The sequence below is a fragment of the Desmodus rotundus genome, chromosome 2 (assembly GCF_022682495.2).
Source record: "Desmodus rotundus isolate HL8 chromosome 2, HLdesRot8A.1, whole genome shotgun sequence".
In the NCBI taxonomy this organism is placed as follows: Eukaryota; Metazoa; Chordata; class Mammalia; order Chiroptera; family Phyllostomidae; genus Desmodus; species Desmodus rotundus.
The window spans coordinates 163,762,991-163,786,777 of NC_071388.1; the positions used below are offsets into that span (position 1 = coordinate 163,762,991).

General features: G+C 46.0%; 1 long non-coding RNA gene across 1 annotated transcript; it reads left to right on the plus strand.

Annotated features, from left to right (window-relative positions):
* The first annotated feature begins 276 nt into the window (after positions 1–276).
* On the plus strand, positions 277–16,566 carry LOC123479829 (uncharacterized). The gene is made up of 3 exons (XR_006655585.3): positions 277–514; positions 4,218–4,385; positions 14,219–16,566. It is a non-coding gene; the product is annotated as an uncharacterized lncRNA (long non-coding RNA).
* Positions 16,567–23,787: the final 7,221 nt, after the last annotated feature.

The window sequence follows — 23,787 nt, forward strand, 5'->3', positions numbered from 1 at the left end:
AAACTCTTGGCAACCACTGACCTTTTCACTGTCTCCATAGTTTGCCTATAGAATATCATATGGTTGGGATCATAGAGTATGTCACCTTTTAGATTGGCTTCTTTCAATTGATAATATGCATTTAAGGTTCCACCATGTGTTTTCATGGTTTGATAGCTTATTTCTTTTTAGCATTCAATAATACTCTATTTTCTGGATGTATCACAGTTTATTTACCCATTCCTCTATTGAAGGACCTCATGGTTGCTTCCAAGTTTTGGCTAAATTATAGTAAAGCTTCCTTAAACATTTGTGTGCAGGTTTTTGTGTTGGACATAAGTTTCCACCTCTTTTGGATGAATACCAAGGAGTATGGTTGCTGAAATGTTCAGTTTTAGAAGAAACTGCCAACCTGTCTTCCAAGGTGGCTGCACCATTTTGCATTTCCACCAGCAATGTATGAGAGTTCCTGCTGCTCCACATTTCAGTTAGCGCTCGGTGTTGTCAGTGTTCTGGATTTCAGCCGTCCTCACAGGTAGTGGTAACTTTACTCTCCCTCTCTCCCCCTCTCTTTGTTAAAGATAAAAGCCTTTCCTATTTGGAATTATCTGAAAATGAGTGTGTGAATATGAATCTAAATAGGTTACCTCCTCTCTATTCTTAAGCGGGTATGAACAGAGCCACACAGGTTGCCCTTTAGCCTCTGTGTTTCAGCAGCATGCTTGGCACACTGTAGGTGTTTAGAAGGATCTGCTGGTTGCATGGTTCTCAACCACCTGGCTGCCTCTGCGTTGGAGAACTATTTGGAGAGATTCAGGCTAGCACGTACACATATGCACACACATACACATGCATTTGCACAAAAAAGGCCACAGGTACTCTTCTGCACCACCTTGGGACCATATTGCCCAGGCTTTTGAACCCCAGACTCAGACTCAAATGTTGGCTTTGGTCTGTAAATGATAATAAATGAAGAATATTTTTGGTGATATTTTACTTTGGTCAATAATCAGGCCCAGTATTATCTTTGGGGTTTAGACAATGAAAAAGCCACTACTCCAATCGCAGCCTGCGTGAGCACGTTCACACCTGCATCTGTGGACACAGTTGAGGTGATAGGAGGAGCCGTGTTCACCGTCCGTCTCCTTTGTTATTTTTCCTTCCACTGTTGTTCTTCCAAGGAGACCTGACATTTATTGAGTCCCCTGGAGGTAAACTTACCCCCACGCCCATTTTTTTTGCTCCCACTGAGCTGACTCAATACTGTGTGCCTGGCACATGATAAGTGGCAAAAATGTTTATTGAATTAATAATATACCTTTGGTCTGATGGAGAAGTCTAGAGTTTGAAAGTAAAGAACCACATAACATTCTGTGGTTCATTGTTTGGAGGTACTATTGCAGTTGCTTTGCAATAACAGAAATCATTTCAGGGTTGGCCACATGAGCCTAAGTCCATGGCCAAATGCAGAGCCATTACTCTCTAACCCCCCACCTCCTGCTTATTGTCAAAAACACACCACACATTGTAACATTCATATTGCCAAAGCTTTACAGCATCCATAAATCGAAAACTACTGCCTCTGCCGGTTATGAGCCTGTGTCAACACCAGATTGTGGTGACTCTCCTGGAATGTGTTTGTGCACGCACCATGCCGGCCTTGGAAGCTGTTGACATCAGAGGCTGTAAGTTAATTAGATGTGGCCTCAGAGCATTGTGGGTCCTGCTTTCTAGAAGGACTGTAATTTTTTTTCCCTTGAAATTCCTCTCTTCTTTGATTTGCTCCCAGCTCAGGAACGGTCTTGGCTGCCATATTTGGCAGACGAGAAAGCCAGTTTAGAGGAGGAGTCCACGTTGCTGAGCTAGTGGTATGTGGTATGTTTGTGATCCATTTCCCTTTTTCCCTTTCGGCAGAGTGCAGCAGGAGTGGCCTTACACAGTGGGAAATGGTGGTGGCTGTGGGTTCTGCTGGGAAGGAGAGGTTATGGATGGACAACCTGCGTGTTTGGAGCAGGCCCTGTCTGGCTATGCCAGAGCAGCCATCTGGACGGGATGCTGCTGAGAATACGCTGTGACTCCGTTCTAGCTGCATTGCAAGCTGTGGACTCCCTGGCCTGTGTGCTGTTGTGTGGGTGTGTGCATATATGTGTGTCCATGTGCAGAAAGCACATGTGTACATGTGTGTAATGGACTTCTGGAGAGCACACCCCGGCTCTTTGGAGGTCCTCTTGCTTCCTTATTTTTTTCTCTGCTCTAATATCCGCATCCCTCACAAAGATAAAAAGAGAATTCCCACTGGTTTGAATGTGCCTCATAGTATATATAGTTTCTATTCTAGAGAAGTTACGAAAGGAAGAAGGACCCGGCCAGTTCTAGCAAGGTTCAAGGAAAATGTCTGCCTAGGACACCTTCAAAACTTAGTTCTTCTCCCATTGCCAGCACTCTGGTGCCAGGCATCATCCTAAACTGACAGAACCACACAGGTGCCTCAGCTGACAAGAACCAGCAAAGTGACAGAGAGAAGTCAGCGAATTCAGGGAAAGCCCCACAGAGTGGTTCACTGCCAACTAATTTCCCTGCTTCTGTTAGGACTCATTGAGTTGCACGTGCAGAGCGCTGAGCGAGACCCAGAAGGGGGCAGAGAGAAACACTTCCCTGCTGCAGGTAGTTTACGTTCTAGGGGTAGAAAATACATCCATATCTGATGGTAGAAGGTACCCATGCATATCCTCACAACGCATACGTGCGTGCACAGAAACCAGGCCAACATAACATAGATAGCGAGGCCATGGTGACTGAGAGAGTGCCTCAGGGGTTCAGAGAAGGTGGGAGATGGCTATGGGCCGTGGTAGTTAGAAAAGCCTGTGGGGACAGGAGAAACCTGACAGAGATTCAGATCAGTGCGGCTCAGGTAGGGAGGCCGCTCCAGGCCAGGAAACAGCAGGAGCAAAGGCAAGGAGGTGGGAATGAAAAGGTGTGTGCAGGTGATGGGAGCAGGTGGGGAAAGATGGCAAAGGGAGGTGGGGTAGATAAGGCTACACGGATAGAAGGTGAGGTCCCCAAGGGCTGAGAGTCTTGTCCGTTGAAGTCATTGCTATAAGTACCTAGAGCCGGTATTGCCAATTTATTTTGTTGACTAGCGCTATGAGGTAAAGTGAGGCTAGAAACAGGAAGCGCTTAAACTCCTTAGATGGTGCTCTCCAGCTATATGGAGGCTTGGGGTGGGGTGAGCACACCTGGCAGGTGATATGCAGAGTAACTGAATGGAGAGTTGCTTTCAGATATCCTAGTTAAAAAATAAATGTGGTAATCTAAGCATGAGATATGACACGTTTCAACTATATTAAAGACAGCTTGGAAAGGAGGGGTATCTGTGAGAGGCAGTGAGGGTTTTAGGGAACAGGCTCACCAATATAAGTTGCAGAAATCTCAGGAGACCCTGTCACCTGCCCTCCTTCCTCCCTGAGGCCGGAAGTGCCTTCTGGGGCAGACCTCTCCTTGCCCTGCAGCTGCCACCCTTTAGCTGGGGAAATTTCACTGCCAGTCCATGTGAGACAGTTTGTGTTTTGTCATCATCCCCAAGTGGATCCCACAGAAATGACTCCTGCTTTAATTTAAGCTGATTTGTGAATTCATTCATTCATTTGTTCATTCATTCACTCATTCTTCAACAATTACCAAGCATATATTTTGCATTCAGCATTTTGCTAACCCCTGGAGACTCGCTTATAAATCAGACCTTGTGTCTGCCCACAAGGAGCTTGCAGTTTTGTGGAGGTCGAACATTTAAACATGCGTGGGAATTACAAAGAGCTGTACATCTGCAAAGGCATAGTGAGCACACGAAGGAAGATGTCAGCTCCACTCCAAGGTATGAGACCAGCGGCATCTTGAAAGAGGAAGCCCAACTGTGGCAGGGAGTTAGGAATGCACACATTGCACATTTAAACCATTTGCCTTCCACTGAAGTCTTAGCTCACAACCCTTATGGAAATTACTTCAGCTGTCTTGCCCAGTTGTGAAACTGTAAGGAAGGGGGATTCATAATGCAGTGGAAGACCATCCGTGGTTCTGTTCCCAACAAGGGCATGCAAAGGACAATAGAGGTTCTGACCACTACAGAGAATGTGAAAATGGAGAGCCATAGAGAGAGGGAATGACAGATGGAGGTGGCCCCAGGTGAGCTTCGCCAATGTGAAACGAGCCTTCTCCAGTTTTTTTAAGGTACTATGTTCCAGGTTCTGCTGCCAGAACTTTCTGAAATGCCAGGCCTGCATGCCAGGGCAAGCTGGAAAGCCACCAGCCTGGGCTACGAGTGCCAGAAGATCACAGACACAGCCACGTAGAGCAGCACACCTGACATCTCGGTGCCTCCTCATTTCTGCCAAGCTGATATGAGCATCAAGGTAACTTTCCAGGCCTCACGGCCAGGCAGCATGCCCAAAGAAGCTGGCCTAGCGTGGACCCCTGAAGCTGGCCTCTGGCAATGGTTTGGGGGTGCTAATGAATGGCGCTCCTTGTCACCTTCAGGCGGGTGTGCAGCCAACCAGGAACTTCAGATCTCAGTGTCTCCAGCAGCCAGGAACAATTGCAGAACATCTGTCAGTGTTTGGAACGGGACCCACTCATGTCTCTCTCTATAACCCTTTGAGCTTCCTTTAAACAAAGACACCTCTCACTTCCTTCCTCATCCTCATCCTGCTGCCAAAAAGCATTAATACACAGACATTATGTCTTTTATTTCTACAAAGAAATTTCAAAGGTAGCAATAACAATAACAAGCTTGTCCCGAGCAGGCACATTCACTATCCTCTATGCACGCCTGTCCTAAAATATCAGACAACTGATAGCCTTAAGTGTGAATTTACTTTATAATTTATTGAGCACCTATTATGTTCCAAACGTGTCCAGTGCCATCAGGAAGCCCTTGAGGAACTTGGTTATCGTTCTTGCAGGGCACAAACACAGTGTCATAACTGATCTCAAGGTCTAAAGATCAGCTCAGGACATGGAAGCTACTGGGGAAGGTCTGATTCTAAATTCCTCGTGTGCTATAGTGAGATATTCTGTACCATCTGAGTATTGCCTGCGCCACTCTTTGGCACTTGCCTACCTCCCTGAATGGTCAGCTTTCCTGTAGGTGTGGGTGTCTCTCCATTTACAAGGGAGATCAGGGATAGACTCACCATTGGTCTCATGCCTCAGAAAGTGTACGATGACTGATGAACTTGACTCAGCCAAATTTAGGGGCTTTCAGGGGTCACTTTAGGATTCTTTATGAGTTTCAAAGTTCGAGGCATGGCTCAGGCAACTGTCACATCATTTAACATGTGGGCTTACCCAACTCCTGCTGTTTTATGCAGCACTGCTTAAGCGCATCTACACAAAACAAAAAACAAACAAAACCACAACTAGTTTTGTCTAATATTTTATGCAAGAAGAAACCCAACCTGTTTTCAATTAGAGTACAGACAGTATATGTTCACCATACTTGATACCTGTACGTTCTAAGAGTGCTTACTATCAGTGGTGAGAGATGCTGTTAATCTAGGTTAGGGGTCCCATTCTGAAGATGGAAGCAAAAATATAAAAACTGATGGTAGTATTACCAGCAGTCATTGGGAACTATCATGCTATGTTTACTTCAGGACTCACCCCAGTCCTGTAAAGTAGGTTCCATCCTTCCCATTTTGTTGATTGTGAAAGTGAGGCTCCGAGAAGTCAAGTCACCTCATCAGCTCTAAGTCTATTGAGTGAGGAGTCAGGGTACGACCTCCTGTGTGCCTGGCTCCTTCCTGGAGGAAAGGGAAGCTGCTCTCTGTCAGCACGTCTGTAGACCTCAGCTGCATGGGGAAGAGCCTTCTGTGTACCACTTCCCCTCTCCTCACAGGGCCTTTGGATGGGCTCAGATCCTCTTCTCTGGGTGGCATGGGGTGGAGGAGATGGGCAACTTGGGGAAGTCTCTGGAATGGATGGTGCAGAAGGCACTTCTGCTAGAAAATAATCTGCATGCCCAGCGAGATATCATTTTAGGGATTGTGGGGGGAACCGCAGGAGGCTCAGGAGGTCACCTGTGGGAAGAGCGAGGGTAAGAGGACCATTGTCAGCCTCAGGTTGGGCTTCCCACTTGAGGTGCCAGGGGCAGGTTGAGATTCTAGGGATTTCCCACGGCTCCTTGTATGCTGTAAGGGGCAGGCCCCAGGTCAGCGGTCTCTCAAGGTTAGCACTCCCTCCAGCTGCCTCCTGCCCTGCTCTCCACCCCCATGGAACTGGGGTGGAGGACCTGGAGTGGAGTAGCAATCTGGGGGGTTAAGCCAGGAATGTAGCCAAACTTCGTTCCCTAGCAGTGACCCATTTGGAATGAAGTTGGTCTTTGTTCCAGCTGCCCAGGAGGAGTTTGCTAAGGTAGTTAAAGGGAGTCTGATAGGAGCTTTTGAATATCTGTAGTTGATGTGCAAGGGACTGAATAGATAGCATATACTCTTGCCTTTTTCTTAATGAAGGCCAGGCTTGGCTCAAACTTTGTTGGAAAAAGCATGTTTTTAGTCTCAGTGAGGTTTTGTATAGAATTATGCTGTAACTCAGGCTCATTTCAAATAAATAAAGTTTTAGAAGTGTGTGCTTAGGTTGTCAAAGTAAAGGTAAGCCTGCTTCTCCTCTCTTTCCCAGGCCCATTTGGTTGGGATTTCTGGATGATGGGGTGCCCACAGATGCTCCTACGTGACTGATGAGGGAAGGGTGCCCTTTGAGAACCAGAAGGCGGCCTGACTGGGACACAAGAGCAGGGTCCATGGGTAGATGATCACTTCAGGGGCATATCAAGACATATTAGTATATCTCACCTATCCACGCATACTTCATTTGTCATTTTATTCAAAACCATTTAATAATAGTTTATATTACTTACAAAGCATGTATTTGGTGGATCTACTAAAGTACAAAAGAGCATCGCTAATATGAAATTCTTTTTGGTTTTTGAGCATCAATGCATGAGGGACCAGGTAGGTTGGAATGCTTATGATATGTAAAAAAGCAAAATGAAAAAGGCTATAAGCATAGAATAGCATTTTGCTTTCCCTTATCAGTGGCGAGCAGCATTCAAACATTACATATGCATGGCTCCTAGCAGTGCTAGAGGCCTCCCTTCCTTCCTGGACAGTCTTTGCCAGCTGCCTTGCTAGTTAGACAGGCAAGAGTCCCTGTCCACCCTGTCCATGCTGTCCTTGTCGTGAAGAGATGAAGACCCCATCGGACAAGGTGGCGTGCCAGCTCTCTTCAGGCTCGGTGCCATGTGCAGTTAGTCCCCTTTGTTTTGTTTACAAGTTTGTATGGGACTTGATCCCTGAGGGTCTTAGGCCAGGAGAAGCCGATCATTTTCAGAAGAGGTCTTATATACCCAGTCCTTCCCATGGGCCTCCCAGAAGCCCTTACTCCCAGAAGCCCTTTCACTTCTCCCCAAAAGTGAAGTGCACATGACATGCACATCGGTGGGTAGGCGATCAACAACTTGGAGACAAATGGGAAACCACAAGGGTGCGCCCAACTGGACACTGAGGAAAGAGGCAGAGGCGCCACAGGCTCTGAAGCAGGCCATTCGAATCCAGCCTCTGCCAGCTATGGGACCTCGGGTGGCTGAATTAGTTAACTTCTCTGAGTCTTACTTTCGTCTTCTATAAATGGGAATTAAAATACCCATCTTGCAAGATTATTTTGAAGATTTGAAGTAATAAATTAATCCATGATGACATGGTTAATCATTTATTTATCCATCAAACATTACATGTTTATTACACATTAAACAGTGTGCTGGGCAACAAGAGAGGTTTCAATCATTAATAAAACATGGCCCTGTACTGCAGGGATTCAAGTGTAGAAGAGGAGATGAAAAACTTGGCAAATACATTAAGTCAAAGAGATAAAGGCAATAATAAAATGTGTACTAAGTTCACTGGTGTTACAAATATAGGAGTGGAATTCAGAATTCAGAAATTACTGTAGCAGGTAATGTTTTGATAACTAAGGTGATTTCTTTATAAAAAATTTCTGATTAGAATTCATTCATTCACTTATTAAACAACTTGGATGCTTCATATGGGCCAGAAAATGAAGAGAGGGTCCCTGTCCCTTTTCTTCATTCCACTGCTTCTACCTTAGTTCAAGTTAGCATTGCTTGTAGCTAATGACTTTTTACCTGCGTATTTTCCCACTAGTAGTCCATTTGCTTAATTGCTTGTTGATGCTAGCAATAGTCTCCTACACCTATATAGCCTCTCAGCGTTTACAAACTCTTTTCACAAAGGTCTAAATTGGTCGTCAGCACAACCTAATGAGGTATGGGGAGGACAGGACTGATTATCCTTATTATAAAGGAAAGTTAGAGCCTTAGACTTTAAGTGACTGTTCAAGGTCAAATTCAAACCCAAACTCACTTCTTTTGGGTCCAAGCCTATGGCTTTCCCTTCCATGTCCCTCAAACAAGCATACTAGATTCTTAAATAATATCATGGCTTCTTGTTCCTCAACATCACTGACAACTTTGTTGTTAAAGTTCAGGAAAAGCATTGTTTGACTAGAGATTTTTGACACTCCTAGTCGCTCTTGCCAAACCTGAGATTAATTAGGCAGTGCAACTGAAGTCCTCTCTCTTTCCAGAGGCCTCTTGGGTCAAGCTTTTCATTCACAGCCAGAGGGAGGTTCTGGATGAATTACCTGGCAGACAGGGTTTTTCCTTGCTTACTATTCAAGAGGGCATCCTATGAGGGGCAGATCGGGGGTTTAGGAACACGAGATTGTGCCAAGAACAGCTCTGGTTCAGGCCGGCTGCAGAGCGGTGTCCCGATTCCTTCTTGTCCTGTTGTTAGAGTAATTGTCTTCTGAGTAGCACTTGCTTCTGCTTCATTAATTTTATTTATTCCCTCATATGTTTATTCATTCACCTATTCATTCATGGAACATATATGAAGCACTGTGTATGCACTGGGGATGCTCATAGGAATAAGATGTGTTCCTTGCTTCTTTCTTTCTCTTTTGAGACCTGTACTGGATATATCAATCCTGTGCCTGCTTCACTGACTCACCCTCCAGTCTCATAAGGAAATACCATAATCATAGCCCTTCTGTCAAGGTGACCAGGGTGGTACCCTGTGACCTGTTCCTGAAGCTCACACTGATTAGACCTGGGCTGGCACCTCACCCAGAGCAGCCATCCAACAGGCTCACCCATAATATGGCCTGGTGGTAAAAAATGGGCTGTGTCACTCTGATCCATGTCCCTGGAAACCTGAGTTGGGAAATATGGAGAGGTGGAGGCACTTCAGGGACACAAACTGTAAGGCTGACCTAAGGTTAGGATGGAACCGTGGCTGGCTGAAACCGCAAGCAAGCTGGATGATGGGAAAGAAGTGACTAAAGAGCAAGGGATACCATGGTGAGCACACAGACAAAATCTCTCTCCTCACAAAGTAAAAATCTTTCAGAGGGCGCTTACATGGTCACACAGTCTAGGTATTGCCCACTCACCAGCTTTATGTCCCCAGCGTGCATTCCAGGACAGAGGCAATTTGCCAGTCCAACAAGCGGTTGCTGGGAAGTGGCAGGGTCCTTCCCATCACCGTGCAACTCTACAGAGCGTGCCTTCTCCACCTGCCAACACCTGCCCCACTGCAAGGCTCAGCATAAGCACCATCTTCTCTGGGGGCTCCTTGACTGGGCCCCATCCCCCGAGTCAGTGAAAATGGGGAGCCCTTGTGTCTATTCATAGAATGCCCTATGCATATGTTCTTCCAACTTTTGCCTTCCCATTCATTCATTGACTCATCTATATAACAACATTTTTTAAAACAACACCATTGTGTTAGGCTTTGCATTAGGGACTACAGAATAAAATACAACTTCTCATCTTTTAAGGGAAGACATACAATTAGAGCATGTGATCCAGTATTACAGGTACTGAGATCACTGTAATTCGTGGATACTTATTGGCCTTCCCATAAGACTGTAATTTTATTGCAGGCAAGGACTGTGTGTTTGCCTTCACAGTAAATAGTTATTGCACAAATAAAATACGAGGAGGCTCATTTAAGATTGTTGAGTTTTTGCTGCAGTAACAATGATGCTATTTCCCATGTGTTTTCCCATCTTGGAAATTCACCTTCTTTCTCTGCAGAGTTTCCAACATTGTTTTCCCAGGGAAGGGAGGGGCAAGTGCCACTTAGGGAGGAGAAGGAAGACATGACATAGGGGCAGTTCATATTAAAGAGGAAGGTGAAGTAGGAAGCTCATCTGAGGCAGGAAACAGGAAGAAAAGTGAAAGGTCAGACTTGAGTGTTCTTAAGTCTTCCTCTACTTGAGGTCCAACCTGTGGGGGTGCTGTTGTGGGAGGCACATCAGATAGGCTTGTGGGATATCTAAGAGCGTGATTATTTCTTCCATCTTCAGGGACAGCTGCAAAGACTGTATATGTCTCAGACGATGTAGACTCATGAGAGGCATGGCCCCATTTCTTACCTGAGGGCGAGAGATGGAAATGGCTGAAGGAGGTTTTCAGACAAATGAGCCTGAGCCAGAGCTTCCTATGGCCCTTTGCCTATTGAATGGTGAATAGTCAGTGCCAAGAAGGTTGGTGGTTTTGAAGAAGAGTGGTAGACTACAAGGAATAGGGGTCAGGATAAGTGGCCATAAAACATGCTTCATAACTGGAGGGAAATGGCGAAGTTGTCATAAGGAGCAGGTTCCAGCACATTGTCCAAAAAACAAAATGAAACACCAAAAGGAAACCCAAGCCCGGGTGAATCAGCCACACTTAGTGCAGCGGCTGTCAGTGCCATTGAATGTCTTGCCAGGGCAAGATCTGCTGAGCCACTCAAACGGAGACCTAGTTCACTGATCCAAGAGGCAACTTATCATTTAAAAATCTCAGGGAAGGATGCTGTTTAGTCCTGGTTGAATTATCTGCCCAACTTTTGGAAACAAGTGTGTGAGGCACTGACTGGGCCCAAATGTGTCACATGTTTTCATTCCTGTGGTCAGTGGAGCTGAACTCCTTCCAGAAGACAGGGTGTGTTATGAGAGAAGGTTACTGAGCAGATAAATATTTAAAAAATAAAAACTGTGGACCACTGGGGCTTCCTACTACATAGCAGTGGCTGACGCGACTGCATATCCACCGCTGTGTGTCCCCTCTTTCTGATGGGGCATAGTCCTTCAGGTGGCCTGAGGGGCATTTTCACATTGGGACCATTCTCCTGGTCTGGTATGTGATCCGATCATTTCATAACCATGCGTCTCAGTGAGCTTTGTTTTTGCCTAGAGCAAAGCTTTAGATTTCTTCCTCAAAACCAGTTATTTCCACAAAGGATCTGGGATATGTGGAGGTTGTATTAATGCATGAAAGTGAATAGTCAGACACGGCAAGGTGGTGCATTTCTAGCTGGGATGTTTTCAATTAATCATCCTCATGTCTCAGATGGGGACAGGGCAAAGAGCCACCGAGGGCAGGTCAGCACAGGCTGACCCTCTTCTGGTTAACAGCAGGTGTTGTCCTGGGAGCAACCTGCAACCAGAATCCCACCCCCGTGTCGGAGAGCACGCTGCTCAGAGTGAAGCGTTTCTGGGTGTGAGAGTTCAGAGTCATAACTGAGAACCGCTGTGCCCCTTTGCCACTCACTCAGGTTGCCTTCCAGGGCTCAGTGGGTCTGTGTGGGAACCTGCAGTTGGGCCTCATTAGGGCTTCACTGGAGCACAGATTCCTGTCTAGGCAAAGCCAAAACCTTAGAGCAAGAGGCAAACAATTCAGGCTGGCTCCTGGCTTGACTGCGCTAACTGCAGTCCAGGCCGATGTGGAAGCAGGTGTGGACACACCTGCATATGAGCCAGGGTTCTCCCTAATCATCCAGCAACGGGGCTGGAATGGCAGTGGACAGAGGAGGTGCAGCCCACTCGGAACTGTTAGCAACTGAGTGAGCCTCAAGTGAACAGGCAGGGACCCTTCAGCCCTTTCCATTTGATTTTGAAAGGGGATTCCTGTGCCAAGCCACCAGCTGAGTAGAAGTGAGAGTAACAATGCCAGTTACGTAACCAATAGAAGGTCAAGGTAAAGAGGTCCTAGATCTCAGAGCTGCCTACCCCTTGGGACTCGCCCCATTAGACCTGCAATATGTCTTCTTTCCAGGCTGCACTCTCCTTTCTGGACCACACTGCACCCACCACCCAACTGCTGAGCACCCTTATGTGGCCTTAGATGTATTTCTTCATTGCGGAAACCATGTGCATGAAGTGTGTTTGCCAAGAAATGTCAAGCTTTCCTCTCTGACTTTCACAAATGATTTTAACTTTTCTTATTCTGCCACCACGTTGCTGGAAGCGCTTTACTGGAATCACACCTCTTCAGAGTGCCATAGCTCTAGTTTCTAGACGGTCAGCCCACACCACTTACAGAACACCCCAAGTGGGTTATGAGACCTGGGTCTTTGCTCAGCCTGTGTTACAATCAGGCACCAAATTCTCTTTAGCAGTGCAAGTGTGAACCAATGTTTTGTCTTTTCATTCCCTGCAACTTAAAAAAAAATTTAAAAATAAATGTTCATACTTTTAGCTTTATATGTTTGTTTGATATCCTGCCTATGATAATTTATAATATTGTTCAAAATATTTGCTGCTCCTCTCTGGGGCAGAGTTACAGTTCCTCACCAAATGACATTAGCTTTTTAAAAAGATACAATTCAAAAGTATCTAAGTTCAAGTTACGTATTTTAAATCATTCAGTGCTGAAGCCAGTCTAAAAAAGAATAAAACACATACTTCTGCACAGTAACTCAGTGACTTGCTTACAAGAAACAAACCTGCACAATGACAACAACACAGAACCCCAGGTCACAGCCTGCCAGTGTTCAGGAAGCCACGGAGCCTGTGGCAGCAGGAGCCGGGATGGGCAGCAGGAGGCTGGTTTGGCTGAACACCTAGACCCTGGGTTTACTAGCTCTGTAACCTTGAACAGATGCCTGACTCTTCTGGGATGCAGGTTCCTTACCTGTACTTACCTCACGAGATGTCATAAAGAATAGAAACAACATGCCAGGCTCTTGCATGTACTTCCTGGCACACCGTGGGCACTCTGAAATCTGGAGATGCTTGCCGATGAGTCACAAATGGACTGGCAGGATGAGAGTTGATAGACTGATCGTTGATTCTCGAGTTTTTGTTGAAGATCAAGCCACTCTCTCTGATTGGTAGCATATGCACTATTTCCGATGTAGAAGGCCTTGGGTTCAGGGGCCAGGAGAGGCCTTCCTAAAAAAAGAAGTAATGATTCTAAAGCAAAACGACATCACTAGTATTGGGAATGGGGTATTTATTTTGTGTAAAGAGCTTCCTGAAAGTTATTTTATTAAAAGTTTTCCAAATTAATAAAAACATTTTAAAATTTAGTAAAAGTAAATATTTAATATATTTCACATACAAAAAATTATGAACTTATTAAAAATATAGTCAAAACATAAATTCATAAATGTGTAAATGACATACATACATGATCATTCTGATATAAAAATATAATCTGCTCCTGGCTCCGTTCCCTGTTGTTTGCTTTGCCTGCAGTACCTCCCCCACCCCCCCCCACCCCCCAACTGACCCTGCATCTTCCCTGGAGCTGCTGCCTCTGAGGTCACTGGTCCAGCAGGACTTCTGTCCTTCCTGCCATGTTAGGTTTGCTTGAATGCAGCTCTCAGGACCACCACATCGGCACCTCGGCCGTCTCTGGCCCGTAATTTCCAGTTGTAGCAGTGTGATTTCTCTCCCAAAGGCCTGGAGGGACGAGCCCACTTGGGCTCTACCCGGCCCTGGCAGGGAGATCTGGCTCCTCCCACTGTGTGCAGCTATTCCATTGGGTTTTGGGTAGAAAGAGGGGAACATGGGAATTACAAAAACTGAATGATAAAGAGAGGCTGGTAGGGCTTTCAGTGAGGGTATCAGTGATAGGGGTGGGAGACAGGTAAGAGCCAGGTAGGGTTGGAATTGGAAAGACAGTCGAATTAACCAGTGAGCAAAATAACATTATTACACCAATAGAAATATCAGTATTTCTGAACATAAAGTAGCATGGTATACCAAACATCAGAAAAACTGAAAACTGGATAGATCCCTCATGATTATTATTTTTAAATGGCATGTCCAGTATTTTGTACAGTGAGATAAGTTCTCAAGACCTAGTCCAATCATGGTTCTCATGTTTCCCCCTGTTCAGTCCCCACAGCTCCTGATCCAGACTCCAGCCTGGAAGGAGATAAGCTAATCACAGGAAGAAGAGGGAGCAAGAAGGGAGGTGCTGGTAAAGCTGTGCCTCCAGCGAAGGGAGCCGGAAGTGAGGACTGCTGAGCTGGCCTTTACAACGTGCAGGTTTCCCAAGTGCTGTGTCTGGCAGCCCTCTTGTGCCATCACGGAAGTCAAACCTGGTTGAAAGGGGAGCAGGGAACTTTTACAATGCCCAAAGATTTCCCCAAGGCAGAGAAGTTACTGCTTCTTGGCAGCCTATTTCCTGGAGGGGAGAGCAGAGGGATGGGCTTGTTCTCCTGTGGAATGACTTGGTCTGCATGGTAAAACTGTCCAGCCAGGGGCTGTAACGCACTGAGGTGTTCCCCTAGTTCTGTTAGCTTCCTGCAAGTTGAAAGCCTCATTTATCTGAGCAGGTTTTCCTTTAAATACTGTGTTTCCAGGACCCTAGCTTTCAGCTTTATCCAGCACCAAACGATTTAGGTACAGGCCCCAAAGAGGACTCCAACAGCATGTATAGGCACTCCAGTTCCTGAAATTGATATTTCTCTTCCCATTACCTCTATTCCCACACATCCCTATACATGAATTTGAAGTGCCCTGTTCATATAAAGACTGCACGCTATTTCAAGCCATTCGAGCAATGGGTAAAAGGCACTTTCAGTGCAAAAGATGGGAACTATGCTAAGCCATGCTACAATTAGCCGGTTAGCCTTGTATGCTTTTGTCACCGGCACGGTCTGCCATACCCGAGACCCAGAAGAAATACCATTCCAGCCGGCTCTGACTCTGTGTGCGCGTGTGTGTTCAGGCAATTATTTAAAGTAGAACCACAGCCAGTGTGCCTTCATCGAAGCACATGGTTATCGTTATTGCGTTTTAGGTTGGAAGGAAATGCAGCACTTAACCACCTGAAATCTCAGTAGACAAAAGGAGAACGCCATAAAGTTTTACAACTGTGGGACAAAAGATTGCAAAACATAGGTTCCATTAAAAAATTAGTAAATAAGTTATGTTACATACTTGAGTAGGTTTGTCAAAGAGTGATTAGTAGAGCTGAGTCATTACCTGTGATGAGATTACATTCTCACAAGGCAACGGAGTACAAATTGGAAAAACATCAGTTGTTATGTCTTTGATCTCAATCCCCTTGTATGCAGACAATGCAAACAGAATTTCTCACAAGCTTTCAATATGTCAAAACAGTGCACTCGATTTACTGATATTTTGAATCTGGGGGTGATAGTCTTTTACCAGCACCAAAAATGACCACCATTAAGATATTTGCCCCACAAGTTTCCTCTTGATTAGGTGCTCCACCAGACTCTTTTTCATGGAGCAAATCCCACTCAGATCCTGGATAGATTAAAACACCTTAACCCTTAGTTTTAAATTTAGTTCCTCTGGGAAGAAAGTGGAGATCCAGAAGTCCTGAATGAAACCGAATGCTTTGGGAGACAGCTTGGGTTGGCTTAAAGCTTGGCCTCCGGAGGGCCATAGACAAAGTTTTCTCTACTGCGCTCTGCTACTGTATTCAAGGCACTGAGTAACTCGTAATGTTCCTAGGGTTTCCTAAACAGCCTAGGAATAAAGCTCACAGAAGAGAGCAATATATTTCACTTAACTAACTTTAACTGCATACCCCAAGTTATTTCTTTTTAAATGACTCATGAAAGCCTTGGTCAGAATTTGGTGGCAACAGAAATACACCAACATGAATCCATCAGCTGCCCTGTGAGTCTCCGGACTTGAAGTACATTAAGAATGAAACACCACCCTGGATGCTATAATCTTTATAGGTCTATATTTCTTTTCCAAAAAAATGAAAAGAACAAAGTCACCACTCTCACAACAACTGGAGGAAAACTCAGTAGAAACTCAACACTTTTTCAATGAGAAATACCTGATGTCATATATTTTGTTTAATAAAGACTGAGTTGACTGTACACTAAGCCAATTTAAGAATGTGATCTGTAACCCACGGTCTTAATTACATAGAGAAAAAGTGAATGGGTTCATTAATGCTGTGAAAAGGAACAGTGACCTACCTGCCAAGTGGCAAGGTGGAAATAATTAATCTAGTCAATTAAAAAGAAACAGATCATTTAAAATGCAAAGCCTTCCAGGTGGTGCACTGCATTCTGCTATCTGGAATTGCAAATTATTACTGTCAGTTCAGGTCTCCTCAATAAGTTTTTCTTCATCCTGTCCTTTTATTTATTTATTTTTGCCATGCCTCAGATCTAATAGAAAAATCATTCTGAGCTATAAATCATCACCTGTTTCTTTGTTTTTTTTTGTTCTAAAACATTTATTTATTCTAACATGTACTCTAGATATGCTCCAGGGGGTTACCTAGTCGCTAGTACCATCTCCATGATTCCTTTCTCTCTTTGTTGGGGTCTGCTCTACCTTTCCCTTCAACATTGTTTGCCTTTTTCTGGGTTTTTTATAACATTTTAAAAGTGCTAGAGTCTGAGCTACACTGTCTGGGTTATCTAATCCCATTTATGATCCTATAACCTTGAAGCTTGCCATGGCCTGGCTGTCAGCACCAGATTCTAAATACATAGGGTAGTGTATTTGCTCCACAGAACCGGAAATTAGTCGAATAGTTACTTTTCTACAAAGGTTCATAATTCCTCTTGACATTTACAAGCAAGTAGTAGTTCTTATACATGAGTGACCTCAAAACACCTCCGGCTGCAGCGAGGGGCTACTTGCAACCCAGCGCGGGTGCAGGCATTTGCGCAGAGCTGTGGGGAGCTCGGCTCCCTAGTGCCAGTTTCCCAGGGGCGCGCCTCGCCTGGCCCTGCTGCAGACACGCGGAAAAGAGCCCGTTCGTAGCTTAATCCTTTTCAGCTGGTGCAAACTCAGTCCCAGGACGAATATTACGATCATGTTCATTTTAACCACGGCCAAGCTTTATAAAAGCAGCATCCGAGTTTTTAAAATCTGCTCAAGGGAAGGCTTTTTTTCTTTAATGGTGAGACTCTGGCTGTACATTTCTGGTGGCTAAGGACGAAGAAAAAAAAAGATCTCGTCTGAAAAAACAAACGCTGTGGTGGCGACGTGCGACTTGCAAGTCTTTATTTCCTAGGTGTTAGACTTGGCAAGTTAGAAATCGCGAGGGAGGCGAAAAGACGCTTTCCCTTGATGTGCGCAAACTAAGTAGTACATATTGTCAGCTCGGCGGGAGGCGCGCGGCGGCCATGTGTGCGGCGCCCAGCGAAATGGAATAAACAGCTGCTGCCAGGAATCCGATTCCTGGCCAGGAGGCAAACCCAAGTCCTCGTGTTTCCAAAATAAAAATCACCAGAGGGATTCCCCTTCCTACAGTTCCAGCTAGTAGTTTTATAAAAGCGTAAAACATAGCTGTACTGTGGTTTATCCTAATCCCTTACATTTGTAAAGCGTTTTACAGTTCACAAAGCGCTTTACATACATGGTCTCATTTGAGCCTCATGAGACCATGTATGTAAAGCCCTGGAGAGTACGGAGCGCAGATACTGTGATTCGCTTTTCACAGATGGAAAAAGGAAGGTTCAGAGAATGATGGTGAGCTGGGCGCCGCAGCTCGGATCCCCGCCCGCCTAGCCCAGAGCTGGCGGTGCAGAGATCGCCAGGGCCCCGCGGGACCGACGAGGTCCCGGTGAGGGTATCCTTTTCGGGGGTAATTGAAGTGCAAGCTACACTTCCTTTCCCTTGTGGAAGCATCAGCCCCCTCAGTCAAAGATGTCTCCCGCACTTTTGGAAGCAGCAAGGGAGGCAAGTAAGTTGGAAGGAAGCAAGGGGCGAGGAGAAAAGCTACTGAATGTGGAATCTGGTTTGCCCTTGATGGCAGTCACAGCCGCCATTCCATTTACAGCATATACTGCAGAGGTCAGCTAAGGTCCGCGTCAGAACTGCAAGGAGGAAAGAACTTGGATATTGTTGCATTATTTTCTCAGACCCTGCCCCCTCTATACAACCCTTTGCAGAAAAATAGGCTGCTTTGCTTCTGAACTGCCAGGCTGGTGCTCATTGTGAAAGCAGGTTTACAGAAAAGATCTGCAGTGCCTTTTATGTGGGAACCCTCTCTAACCATAGGGCATGGTGGGATACTGGCTAACAGTCCTGTGCTAGGGAATAGAGGGCATTGCGGGGGAATGCTGCAGTGTGGAGGCCTTCGTGGCTGCTTTAGCCCTGTAAGAGGGAACTGCTTTCTGGTACAGACTTGGAGACTTCCCTAATGTGCACCTAGTTTCCTGATCAGGTCTCACAGGGCTTTCGAACATGCGCGGGGATTTCTTGCTCTTTGGTGCTGGCTACAGACTCTGACCTTAAAACCACTGGAACCAAAATGCCGGGGCTCAATGCTTACCAGCAGTGTGAGCTCGAGCAAGTTTACTTAAGCTTTCTGTGGTGCAAGAGGTGTGCCTTACCTGAAAACATGGGCTATTAATAAACTCTGTTTCCTGGGGTTATTGCAAGACAAATGATTATTGTTTGTAAAGTGCTGACGTCAGTGCCTGGCGTGAGATGAGTGCTCTGTTAGGCTTTGCTAAGTACAGTAGGCTGTACTTTGGGCAGGGGCAGCTCAGCTCCACACAACTCCTTCCTGAGCCCCAATCGTGTCCCAGTTACTGAGAATCGTTGGTGACAACCCTCCTTCACATGCCCGCGTTGACCCACCTGTGCCTTCCCAGGATCCCCCAGGGTATGCACAAACCAAGAGACACTGCCTCATGCATTTTAGTCACTGACCTTTTCATGCTGCAAAGCAATCAAGGTTTGCAGGAACACAATACATTTTGTTTAACTGCTTTTACATGGTTGGTATCAAAGCAAAAATCGCACCTGACAGAGTTAAACATGCAAGCAAGACTTTTATTCAAAGCTCTTGCAATAGAGGAGAGTGCTCAGAACTCAACTCTGCTGAAATAGGGGCCCGGGCTGGCAGTGTTTGTAAGCTGTGGGGTGAGGGATGATCATGGGCTATCTGTGTTTGCTAACTGGCTTGACACAAGGGAAAGTAAATTTCTCTTATCTTTACAACAGGAGGTAGTTCTGTAACTCGGAGCAAGGTACCTGAAGAAGTTAGTCTCCTACTCTCCTACAGAAACTGGGAGATAGCAGTGCTGTCTCCTTTGATGATTGCCTTTCAAAGAGATTGCTCCCAGGCACTGGTGAAAGACATTCTTGGGCTGTGAAACCAGCAAGAGACTTTTAAAAAGATGTAGGTATATCTCAAAGAGGCAGAGAAACAATTACAATGACAAGTTTTCTAAAGAAAATGCTCTAGGGAAAGGGAGGTCAGGAAGAAGCCTATCCAAAGTTTAGTCAAGCTGTGGGAGATATTAGGCCATCTTGCTCATCGGTATTTTAGAAACTAAATGGCAATTTGTTTCTCTTGCCACAGACTTCCTTTGGAAGGTGAACAGAACCCGTGAGGGTTCCCTGCTAGGCCTTGGTGGTGGCCCAGGGTCTTTGGTTACCCAGTTTGTCTGGTCTCAGTTCCTCCCTCTTTCAGGGGGCATTTGGCTCTCACTGACCCAGGAAGGGCAGCGCCTCATTTTACTTTCTGTCCTGAGCCTCTGAATCACAGTTCACTTGATAAGGTGATGTCCCTCCCCTGGACCATAGATCGAATCCTTGTGTCCATCCAAGGCTCCATGAGTTTGGAAATAATTACTCAGTGAAGGGGAGCAGAATATGCCACCCCCAAATGTGCCACTTTGGCATGTGGATTATTTTGAGCTAAAGGCAAAGAAAACTCAGCAGATTTGGGAAATACTTTTACCCATGCCTTAACTGTCTAAAAGAATTTAGATACGGGGGCCTGTGTCAGCAAGAGAGCACTTAGCAGAGATAACTTTTTTTTTTTTAATCTAAGAGACCTATCTGCACTGCAAGGCAAACATGTAATTACCAAATGTTTGCCCTTGTTATCTTCCTGAGCATTACCCGTCTCCCCTTACGACTCCCTCACCCCTCTCTTGTTCCATAGCTCTGGACGGCACATACGCCTCACTTGGTGACATGTCTTTAAGCTCATATTTTTTATGGGGCTCCGGTATGTACAAAATTAAAATTGTTTTTCTCCAGTTAATGCTTTATGTCAGTTTAATTATTATAGCACCCAGAGAACCTACAAGGGAAGAAGGCAAAGTGTTCCTGCGCATTCAACAGTGGAGGAAAAGTCAGGACGTTAGCTAATTCGTACTTTTCTCTGAACCTCAAAGGGGATGTGGTTTAAAGATCAGGATCTTCTCACAGGAAGAAGGCCATTGGTGGATTCCCACTCTCAGCCTGAGTCCCAGCTAGCTCTTCAGCCCTCAGCACACTTTTGCAAAATCTCCACGCCCATCCTGGTCATTCTGCCTGCAGAAACCATCTGGGACTTCAGCAAAATGGTTAGCGGTGCCCTTTGCTGTTTAAACCTCGCAAAACAGTCAGAGGAGGGCTCCTTGTTGTGTGGTGAGGGGTAGTAGACCTGAAGTCTACCGGTCAGGTTCATTTTTATTATTTCTACAAGGGTGAGCTACGCTCATGCGCATTACTTTACCTCTTACATTGTGTCTGCCAGTCTCACTAACAGCCATTTTAATGTTCAGGAATGATACAGTCTAAATTGATACTGAGAAGTATTTCCCAAATTTGCAAGATTCTTTTCCTCTTTACTCCCTCTTTCTTCCCTCTCCTCCTTTCCCCCTTGAGGCACTGACCCCCATTTTTGTGCAGAACAGTGTTAGGTTTCTTTTCTGCCCTGCCCTGGGTTGGGGTGGGCATGGAGGGGCAGGAAAGAGAAGATTGCTGGAATATCAAAAGAGTTTCATTCCCCAAGGCCGGTCTCATCCTCCTCTGTCCTTTTGTGTGTGAGGATGGGGTGGGAAGGTTGCCTGTTCTTGCCATAGCTCATAGGTTTTTGGTTGCAAAAATAATCAAGAGTTGAATTAAATTGCTGTATTTTAGCCATGAGAAACCACTTTCAGTCTTAAAGCAGACCCTGACCTGCAGAAAACAGGTGTGAAGGGTCCAGAGAGGTTTGGGCAAGATGCAGTAGAACACACAGGGGCCTCCGTTGTTTGCTGCACGTAGGCCTGATTACAGTCAATGTGGGGGGCCCAGGATCGCAAAAGCTCACCCAGATCTTTGCCCTAGGCAACATTTTAAGAAGGACTCAACTGCTTTGATGTTGGTTCTAAGAGGGTAGCGCATTCTTGGAGCACCCGCACATCCCACATCGAGAGCAGGGGACTCTGGAGACTGGTGAGGAGACAAAAGGCAAGCTGGGTGGTGTGTGATAAGACCTGGGCTTTGACTTGGAGTTTAGAAGGGCGAAAGGACTCGCGATCCTCCTGGAAGGAAAACCGCTGGCTGCAGTATGGAACACACAGGGAGAAACAGCTCTTGATGTGCAGTAGACCACAGCGAAGCATATTTAAAATATTGACCATGGAGCAACAATGTAAGAAATATAGGCAGTATTTTGTGAACGGCCTCACAAAAATGGCCAGCCAAAGCCAGCTTCCTCATTTCCAAAGCCCAGGACCAAATGAAAATGTGGGGTCTCTTGTTCATAAATTATTAAGGATTTCAAAACAGTGGCAGCAGAGGATTAAGCCAAGCATGCAAAGCCCTGTGTGACTGCACAGCCACCCATGAAGTTGGCCATGTGTCTCCACCAGAATTAATCCAAATGTGGCAGACCAAAATTCTTTTCTGCATTCATTTTACACAGCAACCAGAGAAAAAACTTCGCCTTCTCCGGAGCACTGATGTCTGCAGGGGGAGGAGTGGGCGGGCCTCCCTAAGATCCAGTCTGAACAAAGGTGTCTTCACTCTGCAGTGGAGACTGATTTCCTGTCCCTCTTCCTTCCTTTCCTTTAAGGTGAGAGTGGGGAGAGGGGAGTCCTCGTTTCAAGCTGTCTGCCAGTACCTGCCTGGTCTGGAGTCGCCTGGGCTCTCTGAAAAGGTTTCCCTTATACCCGATTTCTTTCCCACCCCCCTCCTTCTTAGCAAACACATAGCTCTTTAACAGATTCTGAGTATTTTGGGGGGCAAGTTCTGTGGGCTTTTATTAGATATATACTGTAATTCCAAACTGTGATTACGTGATGTCTGGCTTTCCCTGAACTCAAATTTAATATCCTGAAAAATGGGAAGCTTTATTGCAAGGCTGAAGTACACCAGCAGTGGGGGACCCGGGGCTGAGTGCCCCCGTGGGTCTGCTGATCGCTTTCATTCCGCCCCCTAAAATCCCTGGCTGGCCACAGTCTGATGCTTGTTAACCTCCGCTTTGCCTTTTAGATGGACTTTTTTTGTCCTCTTGAATTATGTTTTATTATACATACTTATAAAAAATTTTTAAAGACAAATCATTCATAATTTTACAACCTTAATACTCCAACTGGTTTTTCCCCCCACTTTTCTACATTCTCTTATTGTCCTGGATTACATTTGTATTTTTAATTGTTGCATTCATAATGGAGTTACAATTTTTTGTTCTGTAGTGGATGGACAAAAAAGTGAACAAGAAGTCTTAGAATCGCCTTCAAATGGAAGCCAAAGCAATAGCCATTGAGGCAGAGAGCCTATGAAGGTAGAGTTGAAGTGATCTTACTGGTTACCTAGTTTTGTGCCTTTATTTTACCGACAAAGAAACTGAGACCCAGAGTTCAATGACCTGCCACACACAGCTTCTAGTGACAGAACTAAACAGGCAGCAAATGACTTTTTTTTTAAACATAAGCTAAATAGTCCCGATTTCCCCACTAGTATCGTAAGTTCTTTCAGTGTCTGTCCTTCATTTGTGATATGGGAGTTGGGACAGATGCTCTTAAAAATTCTTTCAACTCTAAGACCTTGAGTCCAACTGGACAGGAACACAACTGGACCGCTGCCTGGTCAGCCCGGAACGACGACCACGTAATGACAAATGTGGCGATGATTGGAACACCCCCCGTTTTGTTTAGCGAGACGGGCAGTGGAGCGGCCGGGCAGAGCCTTCGGGAAACTCGGCGCGGCGCTCACGGCGAGCGTCCGGCCGGCGGACGGCGCCCCTCGGGCGGGGCCGCGTTCCCAGCACCGGCACTGGGCGGGCGGGGCGCGGCCCCTCCGCCGGCGGGACCCCGCTCCCCCAGCCGTCAGGCCTCGTGGGGTGTGTGGGGAGCGAAAAACGATGGAGCCAGGAGCAGAATGGACTCCAGTGTGAGGAGACATGAAGCAATATCTGCTCCGAAATCTCAACTTTTCAGACAAAGAGATTTATGATGTTTAGACTTGTTTTCTCAGAAACTGGTTACGCAACATCCTTCTGAGGAAACTTGCACCCCGGGGAGGAAAACATCTCCGAGTCAAAACCCGGAGTTCTCCTCCCGGAAACAGGGGCCCGACTGAGTCCGGGAAGAGGCGGGGCCTGCGCCGCTCGCGCTAACCCGCGTTGCGTCGCCGGAGCCGCTGCGGCTCGCGCTCTGACTCTCACGTGTCACCGCCGGGCTTCGCGCCACAGCCAAGTACTCTTGTCATTCTTCTTTCAACTGAGTCGTTTTTTTATTTTAG